The 22,533-nt window shown below is 37.5% G+C and overlaps 1 protein-coding gene across 1 annotated transcript in view; it reads left to right on the top strand.

The window, feature by feature from the left end:
* The window catches only part of SMYD3 (SET and MYND domain containing 3), a 751,918-nt gene that overhangs the window by 14,234 nt on the left and 715,151 nt on the right, over positions 1-22,533 (top strand). The gene's annotated exons all lie outside the window — the stretch shown is intronic.

The following is a 22,533-nucleotide window of genomic DNA, read 5'->3' as shown; positions in this document are numbered from 1 at the left end:
GAGAAGACATTTGGCCTTTGGTTTTTGGGGTTTGTCTTACTTCACTTAGCGTGATATTCTCTAACTCCATCCATTTACCCACCAATGCCAAAATTTCATTGTTCTTTAAAGCTAATATTTCATTTTATATATATATATATATATATTTATTTATTTATTTACATACACCCCCCCCCATTTTCTTTATGTATTCATTGTAGATTCAGAATATGTGTTCTCAACTGGGTGTTACATGAGTGATATATCCTCAAGGTGTCATCTAGCTACCTTCCATTAATGGTGTTAATTTTCTTTTTTCTTCCTCCTCTTTCTTCTTCTTCTTCTTCTTTTTTTTTTTTTGGGTGGTGCTGGTATTTGAACCCAGGTTCTCAATGCATGCTAGACAAGTGCTCTATCACTGAGCTACATACCCAGCCCAATCACATTAATTTTGATCATCTAGTAAGGCTATATAGTTTCTCCACTATTAAGTATTTCTCCCTCTTGCAAGTAAAAATTGTGGTGAAACACTTTAACATCATGCAAATAATTGCTCTTTAAAAATTTTCCCAGATTTATCATCCATGGGTAATTCTTTGCTCATTGAATCTTTGTTATGACAGTTGCAAAATGCTGATTTTTCAAAAATCACTATCCCCAGTTGTCATTCAGCTCAGCATTCTACCATAAACAATACTCCTCTCTTTTCCTTTATTATTTATTTATTTTTATTATTAGTATGGACTCTTGAATTTCCATTTTTCAGTGGTTTATAATTAATTATATTCCTCATTATTTTGGTACTCTAATTGACCTAAATTTTGTAATATTCTTCAACCTCTTTGTTTCTTTTTTAAAGCATTTCCATGCTTTCCTTCATGACAAATGTTCCAATCTAATTCTGTTCTTCTTCTGCCCCAATTTTTGAATCAGTATTCTCCAGTATTCTTTTAGTGAAGAATAATATTAGAGACTGAGATCTGAGGGCTACCGCGATGTTTTTGCATTTTGGCCCTTTTAGCAGACAAGGGAAGTATGAAAGTATATGCATACATGTACATGAATATATGCAGACATTGTAGAAGTCATGAGTTCACACCAGTCTTTTCATTTACAGATGTCTCTTCAGTATTCTTGCCCCATTCTGTAATTATATGTCTTTTCTTCATCAGGGAGAACTGCTGCCCTCAGTATCTTCAGCCTATTTGCTAATTTATTTAACTCTGTAGAGTATAAAATGGTTTAGAATTGCTTTGCCCACAGCACAGCAAAAAGAACCTATTCAAAACTGTTCAGACTTTGTTTGCCATGTTCCCTTTTCCTTTATTCTACCAAAGACCACAGTTGTATAGTTAAATACTGTGTTACATTTTGGATTCTTTCTGCAGTATAGTTATTGGTATTCATTTGAAATAGAGTTAGTTCATTTGTTTCATTTTGGTGTCCGTTTTAGCTTTCTGCTCGCAACCACTGAGCCACATCCCCAGCCCTATTTTGTATTTTATATAGAGACAAGTCTCACTGAGTTGCTTAGCACCTTGCTGTTGCTGAGGCTGTTTTGAACTCAAGATCCTCCTGCCTCAGCCTCCTGAGCCACTGGGGTATCCTTTTGGATTCAATTTATTTTTTTGAATGTGTAAAACATTAACATGCTTCCAAAATATAAACCAAAAAACAACAACAACAACAACAACAAATAAAACCTCTTCCATATTCAAATAGCTTCTCTTTCCCCACCCTGGTAGGTAACCTATTTCATTGTTTTCTGGGGTCTTAGTCCATTTAGGCTATGGCTTGTAAACAACAAATTTATTTCTTACAGTTTTAGAGGCCAGGGAATTCAAGATAAAGGTACTAGCAGATTTGATACTTGTGAAAGCCCATTTCTCACAGATGGTGACTTCTAGCTGTCTTCACATAATGTGCCAAAGGGGCAGGCAGCCTTGTTCCCTGGAGGCATTTTTTACAATAATGACACTAATTCCATTCATTAAGACTCCATCTTCATGACCTAAGCATCTTCTAAAGGTCCCAACTATTAATACTATTGCATTGGGGATTAAGTTTCAATATAGCAAATTTTGTGGGGATACAGCTATTCAGACAGTTGCATCTGGCTTATTCTTTTTTTTTTTTTTTTTTTTTTTTCTTATTCTTTTTTATTTTATTTTTGAGATGGAGTTTTGCCCAACCTGGCCTGGAACTCCTGAGCTCAAGCAATTCTCCTGTCTTAGCCTCCCAAGTAGCTGGGACTAGGCATGCACCATTTTGCCTGGCCTTTTTTTAACCCCCATCAAGATATGCAAATATATGTGTATGTTCTTATTTTCCATTCTTATACAAAAGGTGGCATACTGTATTTGCTCTTTTGTACTTTTTTAAATTTAGTGTCTATTGGAAATCACTTCATTTTCAGTTCATAATCTTTCTTTTCCTTCTTTAAGCTCCATGTCGTTCATTTTGTGTTTTTTATTTCTTTTTTTTTTTTTTTTGGTATTGGGGATTGAACTCAGGGGCACTTAACCTATGAGCCACATCCGCAGCCCTATTTTATATTTTATTTAGAGACAGGGTCTCACTGAGTTGCTTAGCACCTTGCTTTTGCTGAGACTGGCTTTGAACTCTTGATCCCCCTGCCTCAGCCTTCTGAGCAGCTGGGAAAACGGGATGCCACCGTGCCTGGCTGTTTCTTATTTCTTATGTGTGGATATTTAAGTAGTTTCTGGTATCTTGTAATTGTTCCTATTGCCATAGCAAATAACCATCTATGTATTGTTGTAGTTATATCTTCAGGGTAGATTCCTAGAAGTGGACTTTTTGGATTAAAGGGTGTATACCTATGTGGAGTTGTACCATTTTACAAACCCCCTAGCAGTGTGTGCAAAAGTTATTTTCTTTTTCCTTAGTTTTGAAGCCTTATTGTATTGTTAAACTTTTGAATTTTTGATATGATGGGTGGGAAGTGGAATCTTAGTGCAGTTTTTATTTGCATTTAAATTCATTATGGGAGAAAAAGAACTTTTCGTATGTTTAGTGGCTATTTTATATCTTTTTGTGAATTGTGTATATTTATCTTTTGCCCATTTTTCTATAATTTATTTAAAACATTTTTAATTGTCAATGGACCTTTATTTTACTTATTTATTTGTGGTGCTGAGAATCGAACCCAGTGCATCACACATGCCAGGCAAGTGCTCTCCCTCTGAGCTACAACCCCGGCCCTATTTTTCTTTTACCTTTGTTTTATTTATTTATCTATATGTGGTGCTGAGAATCGAACCCAGTGCCTCACACATGCCAGGCAAGTGCTCTACCACTGAGCCACAACCCCAGCCCGCCAGCCCTATTTTTCTATAAATTTTTGCCCCCAGATTTTAAACTTACATTTTTTATCAGAGATATTAGCATTTTATCTTTGGTAATGATGGAAATATTTTCTCTCAGGTAGTAATTTGTCCATTGGCTTTGAATGTGATATGAGAATTCTCCCATTTTTTTCTAGACTTGTTTATTTCAAATTTTTATGTTTAGATTTCTGATTCATTTAGAGTTCATGTTTATGAATGATGTAAGAAATGAACCTAATTTTATCTTTTTCCATGTGCTTACCCAGTTGTCCCACTAGCATTTATTGAAATGAACTGGAAATAGTTCAGTGGTAGAGCAATAGCGTAGCATGCATGAGGCCCTGGTTTCAATCCCCATTACCATATAAAACATAAACAACAGCAACATCAACAAAAGTTAAAAAAAAATAATATATATATATATAGAGAGAGAGAGAGAGAGAGATAGAAAAGGTTATTTTTGAGTCCGTGTATTGCTCTAGTGATCATGTTCTAGATCATATACTAGTTGGGTCTGTTTTTGCTTTATTCCATTAGTTAGCCTATTGACATCTCAAATAACACCACAGTTTTTATAGAGAATTATGGAGTATTTAATTTCTATGAATACTCTTTTGCCTCTTCAAACACATAGTACTATTCATTTTCAATTTTATGCCTCTAAGTGTATTTTCTTGGCTAATTTTATGGAGTAATGCCTCCTGACAATGTTTAATAGTAGTGAAGATAGTGGATATTCGTGTGTTCTTGTCTTCTAATAAGATACTAGCTTTAGGATTTAGGTACATATATTTTATTATGTTAAGGAAGTATTAATTCATTTCTGTTTTCCCAAAAGTCTTACTAATAGTAGGTGTTGGGCTGGGGATATAACTCAGTTGGTAGAGTGCTTGCCTTGTGTGCACAACGCCCTGGGTTCAGTTCCCCAGCACCCTCCCCCCCTGTACCCCACCCCCACACAAATAATAAAAGAAAAAAAAAAAGAGAGAAGGTGTTGAAACCAGGCAGAAGCCTGTAATCCCAGTGATATGGGAGGCTGAGGCTGGAGGATTGCAAATTTCTACCAGCCTATGTTGACCTTTTCCAGAAAGGCATTTTCATCATCTATGGAGATAGTCATATGACTTATTAATATCCCTTCTTAAATTTACTTAAGAGAGGCTATAAAGCAAGTTATATGAGTTTCCTTATATTTCAAGCTTGCTTGTTTAGGAAAGGGCATCACTGAAATCAATCTGTGTTTCAGAATTGTAAAATATTAATCAATGTGGTCTTTATGCAGCTTATGTTCCCTACCCAGTCTTGCTAATGGAATCATGGGGTGGAATGTTTGAGTTGGATGGGATCTCAGCATCTAATTCAGTGCCTTCAGACAGGAATCTTCAATGAATACGAAAGTGAGTGGGCAAAATATGATCAGAAGTAGATATTTACAGTTTCAGAAACCCCTTACTAGATACTTATTAAAGTACAAGGGAAAAACAGTAATTTTACACTGGGCAGATACTACTTTAAGTGATCAAAGTTATTATCAGCAGTAATAGGACAAATCAATATCATTTGCTACTGAGACAGATACAACATCCCTTCTGTGATGAACATATATCGAAATGCATAATCTGAATTTAATCATGAGAAAATATCAGAGAAGATGAAAATGAGGAATAGTCTGAAAAATAACTGGGTAGTACTCTGCAAAGTAATCAAAATCATGGATGACAAAGACTGAAAAACTCTTCCAGATTAAAGGAGACCAAGAGAGCATGCCAACTAAATGGAAAATGTGATCCTGGATTAAAAATAGGACTTTAATTGGACAATTTGTGTCACTGAATAGAGTCTGCATTAAAACAATGTTAATTTGATAATTATTTTGTTATATGACCTTAACATTTGGGAAATCTTTGTGAAAGGCAGATGGGAATTCTTTGTACTATTTTTACAATGTTTTTGTCAGTTTGAAATTATTTGAAAATGAAAAGTTACCAGTAAAAATAATGAAAGATTTTTTTTTTTTTTTAATTTTGGTACCAAGGATTGAGCCCATGGGTGTTTTTACCACTGATCCATATCCCTAGCCCTTTTTTAATGTTTTATTTTGAGGCAGTGTCTCGCTGAGTTGTTTAGGACCTCACTAAGTTGCTGAGATTGGTCTTGAACTTGCAATCCTCCTGCCTCAGCCTCCCGAGCTCTTGGAATTGCAGGCGTGCACCACTGGTCCTGGCTCTGGTGAAAGATTTTTATCCTTATAAAATATATCATGGGTGAAGTGACCTTTGTCTGGGGTTTGCTGTGAAATAATATAATTGGGAGGTATGGGTGAAGGTATAAATTATGTAAGGTTGGCCATATGATGATGATTTAAAAACATTTTCTTTAGTTGTTGATGGACCTTTATTTTATTCATTTATTTATATACAGTACTGAGAATTGAACCCACTGCCTTACACATGCTAGGCAAGTGCTCTACCACTGAGCCACAACCCCTGCCCTGATGATGATTTTTGAAGCTGGTTGATGAACACATGTGGTTCATTATATTTTTGAAAATGTCTGATTAAAAGGAAAATAATAGAAAGAATAAAAGGGCTATACTCAAGTATCTTGTCTTCTTGAGTGGTTTAAGAATGAGACACTAAAATGTTTTTGGTTAAAAAACACCACCAGGCATTTGTGCAGACTCTTACATAGTGGGTATCTATGACAGTCTCCCACTGTCAGGGCTATTTTCTGGGGTCAGTCAGTTTTTCCTAAAGGAATATATCAGTCAGATTTTGATCAAAGAAACAGAGCCCTTGAGTGATAAGGGATAAAGATTATAGGGATGAGGCCTTAAATTACTGGGGGAGTTGGTAAAGATGATGCTGCCTGTACATTATGTGGTAGACCTGAAGTTATATAAGATAACAGAGCTGGCAGGAAGGTAATCTGGATGTCAAATAAGAGAAAGCAAAAACAAAACAACAACAACAAAACAAACAAAAAACACAACAAACTGGAATGCCATTGGAACTAGTAAAGACAAACTGGAATCTGTGTCTGTCTCATTGCTTCCTGGCTCCATGACATCAATAGCTTGCAGAAATTTCTGATGTTCTTTGCCATTGAACTTTTCATGTACTGGACCCTACAACTTAGGGAAGGTTAAAGAAGGAATCCCGAGTGAGCTAGAAGAGCAGGGGGCCTGGCCACTGTTCTCTGACAATAAGGCGAGCAGCTGGATCAGTGACATTGTATACAAGCTGCAGCAGTACCTGGCATTCTATACAAACTGTCAGGACATAGTGACAGTTTGACTTGTCTTCCAAATCGCACACCTGGACTTATAGGGAGAGATGCTGGGTTTATGTAGTTTTTGCTTGTTCTGTTGATATAGAAGCCACAACAGTTCTTATGTTGTCAACTATACAAACCTCATTTAATAATACTTTTAACTGTACTTAAAGACAATGGCAAAGATCCTCTCCTACCTTACTATCCTTTGGACAACCAAAAACATACTAAACTCCACCCCAGAAGAGTATAAAATCTCATCATCTGTCTTTGGGTGAGTTTATTCTTCTTAGAGCTGAGTCACATTCTCCCTTTGATATTCTATAACTTTGGGATCCATAATCTACCATCATTCTCCAAGATCCTTTGGTCTTCTGCATTGGTCAGATAGGGAAGTTACTATTTCTTTATTTTATTTTATTTTTTATATGGTGCTGAGGATTGAACCCAGTGCCTCATGCATTCCAGGCGAATGCTGTACCACTGAGCCACAACCCCAGCCCTGGAAGTTACTATTTCTACATCTCTTAAGTCATCAGTGGTGGATTTAACCTTTCCAGAAATTATATATTGATTTTGATTTGCTCTTTGGATAGGTTAAGGCAGTTTTAGTGGCTTGCGTTCAGACTTTTAGATTGTAATAACCATTACTCTGTGGGTAAGAGAACAAGTGAAGGCACTGTCTTTTCCTACTGTGTAGTCTGAAACTAGAGACCATAACTATAGGATGGGCCCTTTGAATCCACTGTGATATGAATCTTAGACCAATCCCCAGTGATCCCTTGATTTTGATAAGCTCCTATTACTGAGAGGGCAGCCAAAGTATGATTTTTGAGTTTTCAGGAATTACCTGTAGTTCACAGCCATTGTCTAGTGCTCTCCTGAAAGTCTCGTTATATCCTTTGCCCCAGTGCCCAAACATCCTTGTAAATGGCTGTAGACTTTTGGGAAGCAAAGGAGAAAGATTTATAGTACATACATTGGGATGATGGGAATGAAAATAGGCCCAGAAAGAAGTTATGTACAGGCAAGGCTTTATTGTGGGTGAGGAGGTGTCTGCTCAAGCATGAAGGAAGAGAGCACTGACTGAGAGTGTTCATCCAGCTCAGATGAAGGACACAGATGTACAGCTTTTATGGCATATGCAGATAGGCAGGGTTTCAGTCCCTTGATGTCGTCATATGGAAAGCTGGGTTTTAGTTGAGCCTGTGTTCTTCTTCATCTTGCTTCTTCATGCATTGTATGTCTTGTTACCATCTTAAGTCTCCATCTGGGGGCGTGCCAATAAGGTAAAGGTAACTGCAGGTTCCTTTAGTGAATATGTATGCATGTGGCCCTCACCAGTTGGAATTTTCCTCTTGTCATTTGGAAGAGTTCACAGTATTCTTTTCAGAACAGGGCAAACTGTTGTCCTATTTCAATGGGTTTGATTTTAGGAACTTTGTTGATCTGCTTCTGGCCTTTTTTAGTATTTCTGCTGACCACAGTCTCCAAAGTGAGCTGACTTCAGTGGCCTTGGAGACTGGTCCACTTTAGGTTTGTCCTAATATATCTGTCAACCCTATAAGGCTGAGAGCTGGTTTGATTGTCTCACTTCCTTCTGAGAGATTTTTATTCCCTTAATTTTAAGGGATGCTATTTTAAGAAATGTTGGGGGTCCCTGACTATTCCATATGTATTCGTCTGTGTGGTAGAGTTCTTCCTCAAGGGAACCTGACCTTCCTTTCATTCATGAGGCTCTGGGTCTGTGAAGTGGCACAAATCTGGGAATTGGTAGAGGGGGCATGACGTTTTATTCTGGTGATGGAAGTCATGCTCTGTTTACCAATTTTACAGCTTTTCTGCTAATACCAATAAAGTAAGACTCTAGGAATTGCCCATCTTTTAGTTCAAAGGGCACTGTGATCAGTAGCAAGCATCAAAGATCTCTGCAGTTCAAACCCTTCTGGTTACTGTTTTGGCTGCCATCCCATCTTGCCTTTGAGGATTAAGTACTAGGACTTGGTACTTGCCATCATGGGATCTCATCATCTTCTGCTGAATTCAGGAGCACCATTTGATGGCAGGCATTTCTACTTTTATTCCTGGCCCATTGAGAATAGCCATCATGGAACTCTTAAAGGAGACCAGGTCTCCTCTCATGAGTATTCTCATAGAATGGTTAAGGGATATTTACGTATTAAATCCATTCCAGCATTTTGGTCTCCCTAAACCTTTAGATACCTTCTTCTTCAGTATGCCAAAGAAGTTCTGACATTTTCAGCTTCATTCAGTGTTGTCTCCTTTGGTTCAACCCAACTGCTTAAGTCAATTTATTAATGTACCTATTTCAATAAATCCAGCATGTTAAATCCTATTCCAACATTCAGAATCTGTTCCTATTTGTGTTCCCCAAGTGTCTATTGAGATAAACTGGCATATTCTCATAATTCTTTTGGTATTTCATGTATCTCATGCTTCACACTTTTAAACTTAGGTTGTAATGACAAGTGAGGTGGTGGGGGTGGTCCTTGAAGAGTTTCAGTAGTCTTCTGCAAGGCAGTGGTATAGCTAGGGGAGGCTGTTGCTAGTTTTTCAGGTAAAGGAAGACCAGCCTTTTCAAAGTGCTTCTACTGGCAAAGGCAATTCAACAGAATTTAATCACAGATTTAGAGTTTTATTACCTACCAATGTAAGAGTTAAGCACGTGAGGTTGGAAATTCAGCTTGCATTATAATTCAGTCCTTGCATCTCCAGGTGTTTAGTCTGTCTGTCAGTATTGGAGCCTTTAGCAACAGAGTTATATGCTGTGCCACAGACAGTAATTTTCTGTTTGATTTCAAGATATCTCTAACTTTTCTGTATATAAAACTGAGATGAGCTGATTTCTCTAAGCACTTTTAAACCAATTCTTCACAGCTCAATTATTTAAAAAATATTTTTAGATGTTGATAGACTTTTATTTATTTTTATTTATTTTTTAGTTGTAGATGGACACAATACCTTTATTTTATTTTAATCATTTTATGTGGTGCTGAGGTTTGAACGCAGTGCCTCACACATGTGAGCACTCTACCCCTGAACCATGATCCTAGTCCCCATATTTTATTCATTTATTTATATGTCGTGCTGAGAATCGAACCTAGTACCTCTCACATGCTAGGCAAGCGCTCTACCTCTGAGCCACAAGTCCAGCCACAGCTCAGTTATTTGATGTTTATTTTGAGATTCTTTTAAGATTTCTGTGATTTCACTTTACTTTTAAGTATACATATACTACACATAAAGTTCTTGCAGATCATTTTAGGTGATTTCCCATATTTATCTGGGAAATTGCTGTTGAGGTCTTAATTAAATGTGATGCTCCCTCTGGTGGACACATATGTGAAAATCACATAACAGTTTGCAAAGAAGTAGTTTAGTTTTCAGCTATTAAAGCTTACTAATATATTAAACTTAAAAATTGTATGGTCCCCTTAATGAACCTTCTGTCCAAACTATTTTTGGCCTCTGAAACTTACCATAACTCTTATTTTGAATTGGACCAAAAAAGGCAAGAAAGTCCAATTTTTTCATAAATATCTATGTAACTTTCATCATAACAAAAAAGCATTGGTCAAATTTATATGGTAAAGGTGGATTATTAATAATGTCCATGTTTTTCACAAAGTCACAATGCATGTTTGAAATTGGTAGCCACATTTGAATTTCGTATGATCTGGGGAAAACCTGTGCTTCTTGGTCCTCTTAGAGTGGGATTTATTACTGTGAAAGGTTTTGTACAAATGATTTTTCCCCCTAGGTTTTGCTATAATAATTATTTGGTAGAATGAAAAAAATGAAGGTGACTGTTCGTAGTAACATTATCTTTCATTTCCATTTAAATCTTGGAACACGAATGCTTACTTTCTCAGCAGTGCAGAAAACACCTTAGACATTTAATTAGTTGATTGATTTTTAAGTTTTTAGATTGTTATTTTATTTTTTTTGGTGTTGATTAAACCCAGAGCGTCACACATGCTAAGTACACTATCACTGAACCATACCCCAACTCAGGCATGTCGTTTTATTTATTTATTTAAAAAATATTTTTAGTTACAGATGAACACAATACCTTTATTTTTTTTTTCATGTGGTGCTGAGGGTTGAACCTAGTGCCTCACATGTGCTAGGCAAGCACTCTACCACTGAGCCGCAATCCCAGTCCAGGCATGTTATTTTAAACATAGAAATAGACAAAGCTAGTATTCTACTTGTTCAAATACAGTAAAATCAAGAAATTTTCTTTTTTAAAATTAAGTTGTTGTTCCTTTACTATTATATATATCGCCTATTCATATTTACTTTTAAACATTTGGAGCATTTACAGTTTTAGGTTAACCTTTTAAAAATTCATTACCAAAGTTAAGAGCATGAAAGGGATAGTTCTTGTTAGGCTTTGAGGAAAAAATAAATAAGAGAAACCACAGGGACACACAACTAGAGTAATAGATTGAAATATTTCACTGCATAAGAGTTAAAAAATCTTTATGTGTATGTGAAAGAACCATCCTGTGGAAGAGCCAAGAAAGTGAAGAAAATATTTGTACCATAAAAAGGAATATGTACTTAATATATAAAAATTACTCACAGTAATAAAAAAAAAAGCAGCTTACTTCTGAAGTAAGATTTTTTTCTCTTATGAACAATTAAGAAAATTTTTTTTTCTTTTGAGTTGATGGTGGTGCTGGCAGTTGATCTCAGGGCCTGTACATGCTGGGCAAGCACTGTAGTACAGAGCTACACCCCAACCCCTTGAACAGTTTTGATCTTTAATTTTCTCTGAGACATTCTCTTATAATTAATTGGCTATCAAAACTGATACCCTGGGGAGTTTTAAAGAAATACTCATGCACCAGTCATGGTGGTGCATGCCTGTCATCCTAGCGACTCAGGAGGCCGAGGCAAGAGGATTGCAAGTTCAAAGCCAGCTTCAACAAGCAAGGCCCTAAGCAACTTAGTAAGACCCTGTCTCAAATTAAAATATAAGGGCTGGGGTTGTGGCTCAGTGGAAGAGCGCTTGCCTAGCATGTGTGAGGCACTGGGTTTGATTCTCAGCACCACATATAAATAAATAAAATAAAGGTTCATCAACAACTAAAAAATACTAAAAAAATTATAAAAAGGGCTGGGGATGTGGCTCAGTGGTAAAGAACCTCTGGGTTTCATCCCTAGTTCCAAAAAAAAAAACAAAACAAAAAAAAACAAAAAAGACCCCAAAAAACCACTAATGCCTGGGTCCTTCCTCCAGAGATTCTGATTTAATTTGTATAGAGTATGGCTTGAGATCCTCAGGTTATTACAGTGTACAATCTGGATTGACAACTACTATCTTTAATTTCCATTTTAACTAACTCCCCTCTCTGCATCTATATATTCAAGGGCTAAAGGGAGATCTCCACAGCTGGGTTTAATGAAACTACTTATGAATATTCACTAATAATTCTGAGTGTTGAATTTTAAACTGGACACATTAGCATGTTCTGCTCACATTTAAATGATTGTCATGTAGGACAAGCATGGATTATGTTGAATTTTAATTTGAATGGTTATTGTGTTTCTTATAAATGTTTGATGAATATCTAAAAATTTAATTGTTTGCCTTTTTTTTTTTTTTTTTTTTTTTCAGTGCTGGGGATTGAACCCAGGGCCTTAGTGCGTGTGAGGCAAGCACTCTACCAGCTGAGCTACATCCCCAGCCCAATTCTTAGCATTTTTAAGCTATTGTGTTTACCTCTTATTAGGAAGTAGATGTTAATTAGAAAGATTTGTGATGTACAAGTGATCAAGGAAAGACAATGAGTGAATATTTAGGTAACAGTTTATATAGTTATTTGATTTTTTAAAAAAATATGTTTTTAGTTATAGATGGACACAGTACCTTTATTTTATTTATTTTTATGTGGTGCTGTGGATTGAACCCAGTGCCTCACATGTGCTAGGCAAGTGCTCTATCACTGAGTTACAGACCCAGCCCCTGTAATTTAATTTTTTGACTCTCATTTTGTACATTAACTTTAGATGGTGAAAACTGAAGCATCTTTTTTTGGGGGGGTGGTGGTGGTGCTGGGGATTGAACTTAGGGCCTTGTGCATGCAAGGCAAGCACTCTACCAATTGAGCTATATCCCCAACCAAACCTGAAGCCTCTTACAAAAGGACTTTCTTAAAGTCTATGAATCATTGGTTTTCACTCCTCATACAAATTTATCTATAGAATTTTATAAACATATCCAAATGTCTGGGAATATCCCCTAAAGCTCTTCTAGTTCATTCATCCATTTCTTCCTTCCTTCCTTCTTTCCAGATGAATTCTTGCTATGTTGCCCAGGCTAGTCTTGAACTTCTGGACTCAAGTGACCCTCCTGCCTCAGCCTCATGAGTAGCTAGAATTATAGGTATGCATCATCACCCCTGGCTAAGATCTTATAATTTTTTAGTTTCATAGGCAATGCTGATGCTTAGCCACAGTTGAGAACCTTTGGGAAAGAAAAAAAAAGTACAAACATGGTAATAGTAAAATAAATATGGAGGAATGACTAGGGAAGTGCTTATAGATTGTGCAGTAGACTATTTCGACCATAGTCAAGTATTTTTTAGTGTAGAAGATTAGAGTTTAAAGGTTGGAATAGATTCTAGAATACAGAAAGCCTTGATGGTAGGGCTAAAGAATGTGAACTTCATTTGGTAGAAATTGGGGAACCTGTAAAAATATTTTAGTAGCAGTATGAAATACATAAAATTATAGATTAGTGGAGGGGTACTGATTTGGATGAATTTTGTGATTAGGGAGAGTTGAAGATTCCAGTTAGCAGAAAACTTGCTTTACTGTGTGTGATGTAAAGAAGACCTGAGCTAACAGAGGCAAAACTTCTGGAACAAAACAGGTCCTTTTGAGAGAATAGTTAACTCAGTGTGTTGACTGATTAAAGGGCAAGGAAGATGTGAGGGTGCTTGCTGGGTTTGAAAAAGAGTTGTTGGAGTGGTGGTGATACTACTACATGTGAAATCATTGGTGTGCTTGAGATTCCAGGTGGTAAGTTAGGTGATGGGGAAACACTGCCAAGGACCGTGCTTAGTAGAAAACACCAGTACTGGGAGACAGTTAGTGGACTTTAATAGTGCCTTTTTTTCCTGGCCTTGTTTTTGCTTTGTAGGTGAATGAGGTAAGTAATTTAATCTGAGTCATAATTTTATTATTTTTGAAATGAGCCCTTGAAGTGGGGACTTGATTGAATGATTTCTAAACATCCTTTTTAAACTTTCTACAACCTTGAAGTTCATTTCTTTATTTGCCACCATTGCTGCTACCTCTTCCCCTGTTTTGTAACAGCTTTATTGAGATGAAATCCATTTACCATACTGTTTACTTATTTAAGGTGATATAAAGTAACACTAATTTTTTTTTGTATAGAAACATCTTTTAAAAATTATTTTAAATTGACCTACAGTGATTATACATATTTATGCAGTACAATGTGGTTTTTTTTAAAATTTATTTTTATTGTAAACAAATGGGACACATGTTGTTTCAGTTTGTACATGGAGTAACAGCATACCATTTGCATATTCATAAATTTACATAGAGTAATGATGTTTGATTCATTCCATTATTTTTTCCTTCCCCCCACCCCTCCCACCTCTCTTTTCCCTCTATACAGTCCCTCCTTCCTCCATTCTTGTCCCACTCCCACCCCCCATTAAGTGTCATCATCCGCTTATCAGTGAGATCATTCCTCTTTTGGATTTTTGAGATTGGCTTATCTCACTTAACATGATATTCTCCAATTTCATCCATTTGCCTGCAAATGCCATAATTATATTATTCTTTATAGCTGAGTAATATTCCATTATATATATATATATATATATATATATATATATACCACAGTTTCTTTATCCATTCATCAATTGAAGGGCATCTAGGTTGGTTCCATAGTCTGGTTATTGTGAATTGAGCCGCTATGAACATTGATGTGGCTGTATCTCTGTAGTGCTGATTTCAAGTCCTTTGGGTATAGGCCGAGGAGTGGGATAGCTGGGTCAAATGGTAGGTCCATTCCAAGTTTTCTAAGGAATCTCCATACTGCTTTCCAGAGTGGCTGCACTAATTTGCAACCCCACCAGCAATGTATGAGTGTACCTTTTCCCCACATTCTCGCCAACACCTATTGTTGCTTGTGGTTCTTGATAATCGCCATTCTAATTGGGGTGAGATGGAATCTTAGTGTAGTTTTGATTTGTATTTCTCTTATTACTAAAGATGTTGAACATTTTTTCATATATCTGTTGATTGCTTGTACATCTTCTTCTGTGAAGTATCTGTTCATTTCCTTAGCCCATTTGTTGATTGGGTTATTTGTATTCTTGGTGTAGAGTTTTTTGAGTTCTTTATATATTCTGGAAATTAGTGCTCTATCTGAAGTATGAAAGGCAAAGATTTTCTCCCACTCTGTAGGCTCTTTCTTCGCATTGCTGATAGTTTCCTTTGCTGAGAGAAAGCTATTTAGTTTGAATCTATCCCAGTTATTGATTCTTGCTTTTATTTCTTGTGCTATGGGAGTCCTGTTAAGGAAGTCTGATCCTAAGCCAACAAGTTGAAGATTTGGACCTACTTTTTCTTCTATAAGATGCAGGGTCTCTGGTCTGATTTCAAGGTCCTTGATCCATTGTGAGTTGAGTTTTGTGCAGGGTGAGAGATAGGGGTTTAGTTTCATTCTGTTGCATATGAATTTCCAATTTTCCCAGCACCATTTGTTGAAGAGGCTATCTTTTCTCCATTGCATATTTTTGGCCCCTTTGTCTAGTATGAGAAAATTGTATTTATTTGGGTTTGTGTTCGTGTTCTCTATTCTGTACCATTGATCTACCTGTCTATTTTGTGCCAATACCATGCTGTTTTTGTTACTATTGCTTTGTAGTATAGTTGAAGTTCTGGTATTGCGATACCCCCTGTTTCATTCTTCCTGCTAAGGATTGCTTTAGCTATTCTGGGTTTCTTATTCTTCCAGATGAATTTCATGATTGCTTGCTCTATTTCTGTAGGGTACATCATTGGGATTTTAATTAGAATTGCATTGAATCTGTATAGCACTTTTGGTAATATGGCCATTTTGACAATATTAATTCTGCCTATCCAAGAACATGGGAGATCTTTCCATCTTCTAAGGTCTTCCTCAATTTCTTTCTTCAATGTTTTGTAGTTTTCATTGTAGAGATCTTTTACCTCTTTGGTTAGATTGATTCCCAAGTATTTTATTTTTCTTGAGGCTGTTGCAAATGGAGTTGTTTTCCTCATTTCCCTGTCAGCTGTTTCCGTCGCTTGAATATAAAAATGCTGTAGATTTATGCATGTTGATTTTATAGCCTGCTATTTTGCTGAATTCATTGATGAGGTCTAGAAGTTTTCTGGAGGAGGTTTTTGGATCCTCTAAATATAGAATCATGTCATCCGCAAATAGTGACAGCTTAAGTTCCTCTTTTCCTATTCGTATCCCTTTAATTTCTTTAGTCTGCCTAATTGCTCTGGTTAGAGTTTCGAGGACAATGTTGAATAGAAGTGGTGAAAGAGGACATCCCTGTCTTGTTCCCGTTTTTAAAGGGAATGGTTTCAGTTTTTCTCCATTAAGAATGATGTTGGCCATGGGCTTAGCATAAATAGCCTTTACAATGTTCAGGTATGTTCCTACTATCCGTATTTTTTCTAGTGTTTTCAGCATGAAGGGGTGTTTTATATTGTCAAATGCTTTTTCTGCGTCAATTGAAATAATCATATGATTCTTATCCTTAAGTCTGTTGACATGATGGATTACGTTTATTGATTTAGGGATATTAAACCATCCTTGCATTCCAGGAATGAACCCCACTTGATTGTGGTGCACAATTTTCTTAATATGTTTTTGGATACGGTTTGCCAATATTTTGTTAAGGATCTTTGCATCTATATTTATCAAGGATATTGGTCTACAATTTTCTTTCCTTGATGTGTCTTTTCCTGGTTTGGGTATGAGGGTGATATTAGCTTCATAGAATGAGTTTGGTAGGGTACCCTCCTTTTCTATTTCCTGGAATACTTTGAGAAGTATTGGAATGAGTTCTTCTTTGAAGGTCTTGTAGAACTCGGCTGAGAATCTGTCTGGTCCTGGGCTTTTCTTGGATGGTAGATTTTTAATGGCTTCTTCTATTTCATTGCTTGATATTGATCTGTTTAAATCGTGTATGTCCTCCAGGTTCAGTTTGGGAGGAGCATAAGTCTCTAGAAATTTGTCAATGTCTTAGGTAGTTTCTATTTTGTTGGAATACAGATTTTCAAAGTAGCTTCTCATTATGTTCTGTATCTCAGTGGTGTCTGTTGTGATATTTCCTTTTGCATCATGTATTTTAGTAATTTGAGTCTTCTCTCTCCTTCTCTTTGTTAGTGTGGCTAAGGGTTTATCTATTTTGTTTACTTTCTCAAAGAACCAACTTTTTGTTATGTCAATTTTTTGAATAGTTTCTTTTGTTTAAATTTCATTGATTTCAGCTCTGATTTTAATTATTTCCTGTCTTCTACTACTTTTGCTGTTATTCTGTTCTTCTTTTTCTAGGGCTTTGAGCTGTAATGTTCGGTCATTTAGTTGTTGGCTTTTCACTCTTTTCTAGAATGTGCTCCATGCAATGAATTTTCCTCTTAGTACTGCTTTCATAGTGTCCCAGAGATTTTGATATGTTGTATCATCATTCTCAGTGACCTCTAAGAATTTTTTAATCTCCTCCCTGATGTTTTTTGTTATCCATGTTTCATTCAATAGCATATTATTTAGTCTCCAAGTGTTGGAGTAATTTTCTTTTTTTACTTTGTCATTGATTTCTACTCTCAGTCCATTATGATCTGATAGAACACAAGGCAGTATCTCTATTTTTTTGCATTTCCTAAGGGCTGCTTTGTGGCATAACATATGGTCTTTTTTTGAGAAGGTTCCATGTGCTGCTGAGAAGAAAATGAATCCGCTCGCTGATGGATGGAATATTCCATATATGTCTATTAAGTCTAGGTTATTGATTGTGTTATTGAGTTCTATGATTTCTTTGTTTAGTTTTTGTTTGGAAGATCTATCTAGTGGTGATATCAGTGCGTTAAAATCACCCAGAATTATTGTGTTGTGGTGTATGCGATTCCTGAAATTGAGAAGGATTTGTTTGATGTACAGGGATGCACCATTTTTTGGGGCATAAATATTTACTATCGTTATGTCTTCCTGATTTATGGTTCCCTTAAGCAGTATGAAATGTCCTTCTTTATCCCTTCTGACTAACTTTGGCTTGAAGTCCACCTTATCTGATATAAGAATGGAAACCCCCACTTTTTTACGGAGTCCATGTGCATGGTAGGTTTTTTCCCATCCTTTCACCTTTAGTCTGTGGATGTCTTTTTCTATGAGATGAGTCTCTTGCAGGCAGCATATTGTTGGGTCTTTTTTTAAAATCCATTCTGCCAGTCTGTGTCTTTTTTTTTTTTTTTTTTTTTTTTTGGCGATGCTGGGGATCGAACCCATGGCCTGGTGCTTGCAAGCAAGCACTGTACTGACTGAGCTATCTCCCCAGCCCAGTCTGTGTCTTTTGATTGATGAGTTTAGGCCATTAACATTCAGGGTTATTATTGAGAAATGATTTGTATTACCAGTCATTTGGCTTATTTTTGGTTTTTAAGTTGGCTTGGTTTCTCCTTTGAGTGATTTTTCTCTAAGGTAGTTCCTCCCTTTGCTGACCTACATTGTTTTTCATTTCCTCCTCATGGAATATTTTGTTGAGAACATTCTGTAGTGCAGGCTTTCTATTTGTAAATTCTTTTAACTTTTGTTTATCATGAAAGGATTTTATTTCATCTCCAAATCTGAAGGTTAGTTTTGCTGGGTATAGGATTCTTGATTGACAACCATGTTCTTTCAGAGCTTGAAATATGTTGTTCCAGGCCCTTCTAGGTTTTAGAGTCTGGGTTGAGAAGTCTGCTGCTATCCGTATTGGTCTCCCCCTATATGTAATCTGATGCTTTTCTCTCGCGGCCTTCAAAATCCTATATTTTGAATGTTAGGCATTTTCATTATAATGTGCTTTGGTGTGGATCTGTTGTGATTCTGTGCATTTGATGTTCTGTAAGCCTCTTGTATTTGATTTTCCATTTCATTCTTCAGGTTTGGGAAATTTTCTGATATTATTTCATTGAATAGGTTGTTCATTCCTTTGGTTTGTATCTCTGTGCCTTCCTCAATCCCAATAATTCTTAAATTTGGTCTTTTCATGATGTCCTATAGTTCTTGGAGATTCTGTTCATGATTTCTTACCATCTTCTCTGTTTGGTCGACTTTATTTTCAAGATTAAATATTTTGTCTTCATTGTCTGAGGTTCTGTCTTCCAAGTGGTCTAGTCTGTTGGTGATGCTTTCCATTGAGTTTTTTATTTGGTTTATTGTCTCCTTCATTTCAAGGATTTCTATTTGTTTTTTTTTTTTTTTTTTTTTTTTTTTGAGAATCTCTATCTCTTTGTTGAAATGATCTTTTGCTTCCTGCAGGTGCTCTTTCAGCTTATTCGTATTATCGTTCATTGCCTGCATTTGCTCTCTTATCTCATCCTTTGCTTCGGGAATCATCTTAATCATGTATAATCTGAAGTCCTTTTCTGACATTTCTTCTAACATACTGTCATTGGATTCTATTACTATAGAATCTAGATTTGTTTGGATCATTTTCTTCCCTTGTTTTTTCATGTTGTTCATGTATTTTCCCCTCTAGCGCTGCAGATGTGGGGTATTGCAGATTTCCCCCTATAGGCTTATAGTGGTCCTGTAGGTTTCCAAAACCCTTTCTTTAAGGGGAGATCAATATTAGCAGTGCCCAAATCAGACACTATGCAATCCGAGACCAAATAGCCCCTATGGGGACAATAACATCATGTAAATAAGGGAGAAAGCGACTCTGAGGGAACAGGTAAACAGAAGGAAAATAAAGCAGGAAGCGTAAAGAAAGAGAAACAAATATTTGTTTTAAAAAAGGAGAAAAAATAAAATCTACTGTATAATAGACATATACTAATGAAACCTCCCGGTGTTCAGTAGCCTGATGTATGAGAGGTACCTGACAATGAGCTTCAAGCCTCCAGCAGGCGTCTCAGGATGGGATTTGCCCCACCCGAAGATATGAGCTACGGCTTCCAGGATTATCCAAGATGGCTTCTCTGGCTTCCAAATGTGTTGGCAAATGGGGAGCTGCTGCTCAGGGGTGGACGTGGTCAGCTGGAGGTCCTGGAGTCAGGATGCAGTTGGTTCGGCAGTGATCCTGGAGGTCGGGTGTGTTTGGTGTGGTTGTGGGATCCAGGAGGCCAGGTGCAAACAGTTGGTCTGGGTTCCCGGTGATAGGGCACAGTCAGTTGGTCTGGGGGTCCTTGCGGCAGGGAGCAGTCAGTTGATGTGAGAGCCCCAGAGGCAGGGAGTGATCGGTTGGGCTGAGGGATCCTGGAGACGTGACTTGGTCAGTCCGGCCAGGGGTCCTACAGGGCCTGGCTGTTGTCTCAAAATGACGGCAGCCACGTGTAATCAAACCTGCAGGTACTGTAACATTGAACTTGCAGGCAGCAGCAGGCAGCTGGTTCTCCACTGGCAGTCTGCGGTCAATCTGCTGGCAGCTGTCGTATGATCGGGAGGTGAACCTTGAGCGTTGGGTGATGGATAGGGGTAAGGCAGGCGATGGACAGGCGAGAGGCAGGCAAATGGCGGATGATAGATGCCTGACAGCAATCTGCTCTCAAAAAAGGCGTTGATATGCTGGCAGATTGCAGGTGATCACAGCAGACAAATGGGGTAAAGATCAGGGGATCGATAAGCAGCAAAAACTGCCTCACTGAGAAACAGATATCCTCTGATTGAATCCGGCATTGCGGAGCGACAAGGAACGCAGCCTCCCTCTAGACCGGCATCTTGGATCCTTAAGAAGTTGGAATTATTAAAACCTGGGAGCTGGAAGAAGGGACTCCAAAGGGCGGGAACCCCAGAGTCTCAAGGAGGGGCGCTGCTCTACTGGTGCCCACGTCTCTAGAGTCTCTGGGGTGGCACGTCATGAGGCCGGTTGCATAACTATCAGAGAAACTGCAAAACTGCCTCCCACTGCAGGCAGGAACTTCCCAAATATGAGAGGGTGGAGGAATCCAGAAAATTGAGTGGAAGCTGTAGGGGGCTGGACCATTAGTAGGAATGGGGGGGGGGGGGATCCTGGAGGCGGAGTCATAAGTAACACTAATTTTTAGGTAGAGAATTCTGTGGTGTAGGTACATTCAAAATGTTAGGCAACCATTACCATAATCAATTCTAGAAAATTCTCATCACCCTAAAAAGAAATGGTATACCTTAAGGCTGTCTTGTATTCTGAGCAAAGGAAGACTGTTTAAACCTTTGAATTTAGGTTTTCCTCCCCCCCCCCTTGGTACTGGGGATTGAACTCAGGGACACTTGGCCACTGAGCCACATCCCTAGCCCTATTTTGTATTTGATTTAGAGACAGGGTCCCTCACTTTTACTGAGGCTGGCTTTGAACTCACGATTCTCCTGTCTCAACCTCCCAAGCCACTGGGATCCAGGTGTGTGCCACTGCACCCTGCTAGGTTTATCTCTTTACCACCTACCTTCCTGAGCCACCTGGCCATGACTTCTGATTCTAATTGATATCTTGCTATGCTGACCCAGTAGGTGGCAGTGTGGGAACACCAGGTAGGAAAAGTGACCCAGGACTTCACCTGTATTTTTAGAAGCTAGCTGTACACAATTACATCTACTTGTAGTAGTAGGTGTAGATGTTGTCTCTGCATCCACAGAAGACTATAGACTGAAAGTCTCCTACTTGGCTATTTTGCTAATGCAGAATAGTTTTTACCAGGTGACTGTTTCCCACTTATCTAAACCAATCTTCAAATATCTGTCTGGTTTCTATCATTTGTTGACTATAATAACCCCGTTATCACTGTTACTGTTGCTTTATGTGAGAATCACCTGCTTAGAATTCAAGCCATTTTTTTTCACTTACCTTTTTGACCAAGTACTTCCTTGGGTTTCTTTCTACCCATTCCATTGCTTTTCCTTTTTCCTCTCAGATATGAGTGATGGGCCTTCTCTTAGGATAGTGATTTTCTACTTTCACTATAGATTGAAATCTCTTGGGGAGCTTTTAAAAGCCTTTTAAAAGTAAAAGGCTGTACTTTTTAAAAAAGTTTTTTAAAAATTTTAGTACTGGTGATTGAACCCAGGGGCGCTTAACCACTGAGCCACACCCCAGCCCTTAGTGTGTTTTATTTTGAGATAAAAATAAGTTTATCTCAATAAGGCTGCTAAGTTGCTTAAGGCCTTGCTAAGTTGTTGAAGCTGTCTTTGAACTTGTGCCTCAGGCATGCGCCACTGTCCTGACTCTAAGACTACACTTAAGATCAATTAAATTGGAATTGTTGGAGGTGGGACCCAGGCATCATAATTTTTAAGTCTCTAATTGTCTACTAAATATTTTCTGTCTTCCTTTATCTTTTATTGTAAGAAAAATAAGTAATTTAAGTAGATTCACTCCAAGTTAATAATTTACTCAGATGCTACCCATTCTCCGAAGTGGTATATGATCTCAACTTTGTTTTTCTCTCATAATTGTTTATTGCCAGTTCTTTTCATTCTTATTTAGAAATGTCACGCATATCTCTTTCCTCCATTTTCACTGCCACTATCCTAATGCGGGGTCTCATTTTGATCAGTGCCCTGTAGCCAGACACCACCATGAGCACACCTGTAGTTCAACAAATTGGGTTTATTTGTTCATGGCAGTGAGAGAACCCATACACTGAGGAGACTTGTGGGATGTCTCTGAGGATGTCAGAAGAGATTCATTATAGGGTTTGGCTTATACTGGGTGAT

Source organism: Sciurus vulgaris (assembly GCF_902686455.1).
Source record: "Sciurus vulgaris genome assembly, chromosome: 12".
Taxonomy (NCBI): domain Eukaryota; kingdom Metazoa; phylum Chordata; class Mammalia; order Rodentia; family Sciuridae; genus Sciurus; species Sciurus vulgaris.
This window is presented reverse-complemented; position numbering and strand designations above follow the sequence as displayed.